Genomic DNA, 7,995 nt, shown 5'->3' on the forward strand with positions numbered 1-7,995 from the left:
GTTCTTGAGTTTCATTCATTTCCCTGCAAATGATAGAATTTTATTCTTCTTTATGGCTGAATAAAACACTATTGTGTGTTAGTGCTCTGTTTTCTTTATCTATTCATCCATTGATAGACACCTTGGCTGGTTCCATAGTTGGGCTTTTGTGAATTGTGCTACTATCAATATAGGTATACATGTATCACCATAGTGTGATGACTTCAATTCTTTAGTATAAATACTGAGGAACTGGGTCAGAAAGTAGTTTCATTCTTACTCTTTTGAACAATCTCCATAAGGATTCCATAACAGTTATACTACTTTACAATCCTATCAGCAGTGTAAAAGTGTGTTCTTTTTTCTCCTATGTACTTCCCAGCATTCGTTATTGCTTGTAGTCTTGATGGCTGCCCTTCTAACCAGTGTGAGATGAAATCTCAGTGTGGTTTTTATTTGCATTTCCCTAATTGCTGAAGATAATGGACAGTATTTTATATATTCACTGGCCATTTGTATTTCTTCTTTTGAGAATTGTCTGTTTAGTTCATTTACCCATTTATTAATTGGGTATTTTTTTTTAGTTCTTTATTGTTTTAATCAGCTTTTTGGCTGCTGTGACTAGGGATTGTAGGGGAGGAAAAGTTAATTTAAGGGCTCACAGTTTCAGAGTTCTTAGTCCATAGAAGGTCAATTCCATTCCTCAGGGCTCCAGGTGAGGTAGGAACAACATAGTGGAAGAGTGTGGCAGAGGGAAGCAGCTCACATGACAAACAGGAAGTAGAGAGAGAGTCCACTTTCCAGATACAAACATATACCCAAAAACCATGCCTCCAATTCCCACCTCCTCCAGCCACAACCCACCACTTCAGTTACCATTCAATTAATCCTTATCAGGGGATTAAATCACTGACTAGGTTAAGTCATAGTTAAGTCAGACCCAATCATTTCTCCTCTGAACTTTCTTGCACTGTCTCACATGTGAGCTTTTGGGGGACACCTCATATCCAAGCAATAATATTTATATTCTGGATATTAATCATCTATGGAAAAGTAGCTAGCAATGTTCCCCCCATTTTGTAGGTTCTTATTTCACACATTCCCAGGTGTTTTTACATTTGGAGTTGACTTTTGTGCAGGGTGAGAAATAGGGGTCTAGTGTCATTCTTCTACCCATGGACAACCTGTTTTATCAGCACCATTTGTTAAAAGACTTTCTTTCCTCCAATATGTTTCTTGCACCTTTGTCAAGGATCAGATGACTATATCTGTGTGGGATTGTCTCTGTGTCTTCTATTCTGTTCACTAGCCTATGCATCTCTTTTAATGCCCATGCCATGCAGTTCATATTACTAAAGCTTTGTATAATAATTTGAAACCTGGTATTAAGATGTCTCCAGCATTGCTTTTTTGGCTTAGAATGGCTTTGGCTATCCTGGGTCTTTTATTCTTCCAAATAAATGTCAAGACTGTTTAATTTAATTCAGTGAAAAATTGTAATTGGCATCTTAATGGAGACTACATTGAATCTTTTATTGATTTTGGTAGTATGGTCTTTTAACAAACATTAAGTCTTCCTATCCATGAATGTGGGGGGTGGTTTCTCCATTCATGAACATGGGGGGATCCCTCCATCTTATTGTGTCTTCCTCAATTTTTACTTCAGTGTTCTGTAATTTTTTTTTTTTTGTAGAGGTCTTTTCCTTGCTTGAGTAGGTATAATCTTAGATATTTTTGAGACTATTTTAAATGGGATTGTTTTCCTCATTTCTTTCTCAGCATATTTATTATTGATGCATAAGAAAAATACTGACTTTTTGTTGGTTGTAACATGCTACTTTGCTGAATTTGTTTATTAAGTCTGGAAGTATTCTGGTGGATTTTTTGGATCTTCTAGTATAGGGTAATATCTGCAAATGGTGATAATTTAAATACTTACTTTTCTACTTCTGTCCTTTTTTTAAATTCTCTTGCCTAATTGCTTTGCCTTTGAGTAGTGGCTCTTCTATGTAATTAGGTGCACCAACATTTGGGGCATAAATTATTTACTACCATTATATCTTCTTGTTAGATTGTTTCATTTATCAGTATGAAGTACCTTTCTTTGTCTTTGCTGATGAATTTTGACTTGAGGTCTTCTTTTTTGGATACAGAGTCACTACTCCTGCTTGTTTTGTGGGTCCATTTGCATGGTATATCAATTTCCATGCTTTCACTCTCAGCCTGTGATTGCCTATACCTGTAAGGTAGATCTCTTTTAAACAACATATATTCGGTTCTTATTTTAAATCCACTGTGAAAATTTAAGTGTTTTAATTGGAGAGCCAAGACCATTTGTATTCAATTCTACAACAGAGATATTCATTGATTTCTGACATTTTGATTTATTTATAAAGTTTAATTTGGTTCTATTTCTCATTTGCTTGGTTATTCTTCAAATGATATGTATCCCTTTTAGAGCTCTGGGTGTTGTTTATTATTTCTTCTCTGTGCAGTATTTCTTTAAGTATTTTCTGTAGTGCTGGATTAGTAGTCAGAAATCCTTCTGGTTTCTGATTATCTTCAAATGTTTTTATTTTTTCTTGAATTCTGAAATATAACTTTGCTGAATATAGAAATTTTGGTTGACAGTTATATTCTTTTAAGGTTTGAAACACATCATTTCCAACTCTCCTGGAATTTAGGAGTTTGCTCTAACAAAGCAGAAGTAAATTCTGATTGGCTTGTGTCTAAATTAGGACTTTCTCTTGAGGCTTTTAAAATTCCATTTTTATTCTGTACCTTAGACACTTTAATTGTAATGTGTTGTGGAAAAATTCTTTTCTGAACTTGTCTATTTGGAGTTTTGAATACTCTTGTATCTATAAATCCATCTCATTCTCAAGGTTTGGAAAATTTTCTGTTATTATTTGCTGAAAGTGGTTATTCTTGTGATTAGCCTCTATCTCACCAACTTCTTTAATGCCAATGTTTCTTAAATATTGTCTTTTAATATTGTCCAAGATTTCTTGCATATTCTGGTCATTGTTACTTATTTTCTTATTTTTGAATGCTCAAGGCTGGCAACTTTGCCTAATAGCTCTAAGATTCTATCTTTAGCATGGTCTATTTTATTAAAGAGAATTTCAACTGAACAGTTTGATTTATTGTGTATTTAATTTTTAAGATTTCTGTTTGATACAATTTCAATATCTCTATTTTCTTATTTAATTTCTCATTCATATCCTATATGATTTTTTATGTATTCAGTTGGATTTGTATTCTCTTGGAATGCATTACTTATTTTTATAATCATTCTTCTGAATTCTTCATCTGGTGTTTGACCTCAACATCTTTGAGTTAGTGGTGAATTATGAACTTTAGGGAGTTTTATGTAACTTATCTTATTTTTTATGTTTCTTGCATTCCTACATTTGGTTTCATGGGATGATTTTCTCTTCCATTCTTATCTGTGGGTATTTTTAAGTCACAGCCTTCTCTTGTCAAAGTTTTCTGGATGAGGTTTTTTGTAAATTTTTCAAAATATTTCCAAGTGGCTTTTGTAGTGTATTTTCCTGCCTATTTATTTGGTGATGATTAGTGTATTCTGATGAGTATATAGGGTTTCAGAGCTTGGAATTCTGCTTTTTCTGTAGGTCTCAATAAAGTGGTGTCCTCTTTCTATGTGTGGCAATTGTGTCACATATAATCATGCTGCATACTGGGGTATACCTACTGTCACTTCTTTTCTTCACTTAACTCTGCATATATTCTAATACTGTATAGAAGTTATTTAGATTTTGACTTCTCATAAATTTTGCACACACAGCCTTTGTGTTAATTCTCTCTGATTTTGCTGTAGGCATGGACGTCTATGAGTTGGACCTGCAGGTTCCGACAGTTGTTCCTACCTGGGGACTGCTCACTTGCATGGGAGTTCTGTCTATTCTGTTTTTCATATGAAAGTATTATTGACATTTGAGCATGGTTAGTTTGTGTGTGGAGCAAAGTGCCCTGTCACTTGTCTGGGTTTAGCTGAGTAACAGAGTCTCTACTCTGTGAACTCATAGTATCCTGATACCAAGCATCTCACACAAAAAGGAATAGCAAACAACAGCATCAACAGAAGCAAATAATATAAAACACCATAATAAATACCCAGTACCTATTATGACATCTACAGCATGTATTACCACAAACAGAAATGGTGGAGTCAGAAATTTCCAACAGCAAAACAATAAATAACCATGAACATGATCTAGCCTTAAAGTAAACAGCAGTTGTCAACTATGCCAATTACAGTACTAATAGCTATAATAACACAAATGGTAGTGACAGGAGTTTTATAAGCCATATCATTTTAGAAGATGGTAAAATACAGTTCATTAAGAAAAAATAAAAGGGGCTGGGGATGTGGCTCAAATGGTAGCGCGCTCGCCTAGCATGCATGAGGCACTGTGTTCGATTCTCAGCACCACATAAAAACAAAATAAAGATATTGTGTCCACCTAAAGCTAAAAAATAAATAATTTTTAAAAAAGGAAAAAGAAAATATGATAGTAAGGTGAAAGAAATCTTCTAATGTTTAAAATATGTACATAGAGAAAACAGAACAGATGTATCAAGGCATGACTGTAAAGTAGAAGGAGAAAAAAAAAACAAGTAAAGAGAGAGAATTTGGATACTAGAGGGAGAAAAAAGAAAAGGAAACAAAAGAAACAAATCAGAACTGTCATTGAGGATGGATGGACACTACCTATGCCTGACTGTCCTTTCCATTTCTTTTTGGGCTATGTACCTCTTAGAGAGAACAAGGACTGGGCATTGTTAGACCCTTCCTCTTTTTGTGTTGTTCACTGAGCTGCCAGCTGGAGTCGCCTAACACTGGTGGGCTGAAGTAGTGCCCAGCTTCCCTTCTCATCAGTGTAAATTAGGACAGAATGGGAAACAGTGTCAACATGAGTTTTGTCCAGACAGACCAGAAGGATGCACTCCCAAGGTAGGGTTGTTGCAGGGTTCCAAGTGGGGAGTTCTGGTGATTGGGGCTCAGGTCTAATCACACCCTTTTTTTAGGTGGTCACAACAAAATCCTCCCTGGAGAGATTAGATCAACACACCTCCAGCAGATGGCAATTTCTTCTGGGAGTCTGGATCTCAGGAGCCTCCATTCCTGAGTCAACTCTCCCAGGTCTCTCAGCTCTGCTTTCCACATATGTGACCTTCCCAGATTTAGGACCAGAGTGTTCACACCCACCTGCTAAGTTTCCTGTCTTTTACTGTTCACATGAGCCACCAGACTCAAAGATAAAGTGAGGTTCCACCTCTTTCATATCTCTGACTTGAACCCCTGTAGGTACCATCTTCTCTGTGCCTGTTCCACTCATGTTCTGTACCCTAGGTCACATGACAGACAGTGGCTGGTACAGAATGGCAATATTCCCTATGACCTCCCGACTCCCATTGCAGCATGACCTCCTCAAGATGGCCCCTCCTCTGCTCTTCACTTGCCAGTTGACAAAATCAGAGCACTTTTCAAACAACTAGTCACTGTGGAGCCACTGGATCAGCTAAGTCCAGGCTGCTTTTCTGTTCTATGTTTTGTTTTTTCCATATCACATTTATCGACTGTGATTCTCTGTGTTCTGTCTCCCCTCTGCAGGAAACCAGCACCTGTGTCAGTGCTGCCACCACTCTCTTGGCTTCAGTATACTCTTTCCTGATCTTTGTTCTATGCACCGAAATATCTGAGTCTCTAAGAGTGTCTGACTGTCCAATATTGAGTTTCAGTTGATTTCCTCTTTGATTCACTTTTCTGAGAAGAATTATTCCTGCTCCTTGAATCATGAGCCACAGAGCAAGTGGACACACACACCCTTCCCTCCAACATCTTGAATCATCACATCACAACTTATGATGTAATATGATACACAAGTGGGTGTATGGATGCATGGATAGATACATTGATAGACAGAGAGACAGGTGGAATCAAGCACATCAGAAGGACATTATTTTTACAAAACTAAAATAGTGCTCCTTTTTAAAGCTCATTCTACAAATGTGATGTGTTTGAAAGACATAAGTAATATCTCCACATGCTGAGCTATCCCAGCCATCGACCAGTCCATGTGTCTCCACCTTAGCCTTATGGTAGCATAGTGCAATAGACTGTGATGATACTGGTTTTCATAAACAGAAAACATCAGTTGAGCACCAACTATATGTCAAGTATATGTCCAGACTTAGATAATACAGAAGTGAAAGAGAGCATTCAAAGAGCTCCTTTGGAGTAAGTCACACCACAGTCAAATCAATATATAACATGCCAAGTGACAATAAATGCAAAAAATCTAAATAAATCAGTGTAAGGGAGGAGTGAGTGAGGACAAGGATTATTATTTGGGTGGGTCATTGATTATTCCTAATCAGAAAATCTGAAATCTAAAAGGGATTAAAAATCCAAAACATTTTGAGCACTAACATAACACCACAATTTGAAAATCCCACTCTTGACCTGAAGTGATAGTTTGTACTAGTAATCAGAGAAATGCAAATTAAAACCACACTGAGATTCCAGATCACTCCTGTAACAATGGCAGTGATCAAGAACACAAGTAACAATAAATGTTGGCTAGGATGTGGGGAGAAAGATACTCTTGTATATTGTTGATGGGACTGCAAATTGGTGCAACCACTATGGAAGACAGTATGGAGATTCCTTAGAAAACTGGGAACAGAACCACCATTTGACCCAGTTATCTTACTCAATCCATATGCAAAGGACTTAAAATCAGTATACTACAGTGACACAGCCAAATCAATGTTTGTAGTAGCTTAATTCATAATAGTCAAGCTATGGAAATAACCTATATGTCCTTCAATGAATGAATAGATAAAGAAAACGTTGTATATATACACAATGGAATATTACTCAGTCATAAAAAGAAGGAAATTATGGCATTTGCTGATAAATGGATGGAACTGGAAAATATCATGCTAAATGAAATAAGTCAATCCCCCACAAAAAAACAAAGGCCAAATGTTTTCTCTGATATGTGGGTAGGGGAAGAATAGAAGTCTATTGGGTTAGAGAAAGGGGAATGAAGGTAAGGTGGGGGAGGAGAATAGAAAGGACAGTGGAATTAATCAGACATAAGTTTCCTAGCCTTGTATTTGAATACACAACCAAGGTAACTCCATATTATATATAATCACAAGAATAGGATCCTAATTAGAATAAGTCATACTCTATATATTTATAATTTGCCAATATATTCTACTTTCATGTCTAACTAAAAAGAACACATGAAAACATTAAAATATTATATAAAAATTACTATCAGGCTAGTATAGAAAGTGAATATAAAATATAATTGAATTTAGAGTTCAAACGAGGGTCCCACCCACAAAATATCTCATTATACTTATATTCTAATATTCAAAAAAATCTGAAATACAAGTAATCCAAGTAAGAAATAATCAACCTATAATGCCTGCTTAAAAAAGCAAATACCACAAAGATCACACACTATTAAAAAATGCCCAAATGTATTAATTATTAATGACCTGTTTTAGCTGTATAGTGCTTCAATTTTCAACTGAACACTAATCTTATATTAGATTCATAACTTGCAAAGACATCTACAATTTTAGGACTATGGCCAAATCTGGAAACCCCTCCCACAAGCATCTTTTACACATGATATGGAAAGTCAGTTTCCATAGACTACCAATGGTCAGGATCCAGTGAAGGGAAATAAATATGGTGGTCATGGTGTTGCAGAAGCAATTTTTGAATCATGGAAGCATAATGAAGGAGGTTTGTCTGCCAGCACCAGATTCTAGAGGGACCATCCAGTCTCTGACTCTCTTGCTAACTATCAAGGTGTACGCTAAGTTGGACTAGGAGATTTCAACTGACTGATGTACATTCAGATACTAGTTGTACCAATCATGGCCTAACACATTCCTTCAAAGTCAATGCCTAACCAGATAAGTATATGATTTACATATTAGCTGCTCTGTTCTACTTACTTTTAT

This window comes from Marmota marmota, unplaced genomic scaffold (genome assembly GCF_001458135.2).
Source record: "Marmota marmota marmota unplaced genomic scaffold, marMar, whole genome shotgun sequence".
Taxonomy (NCBI): domain Eukaryota; kingdom Metazoa; phylum Chordata; class Mammalia; order Rodentia; family Sciuridae; genus Marmota; species Marmota marmota.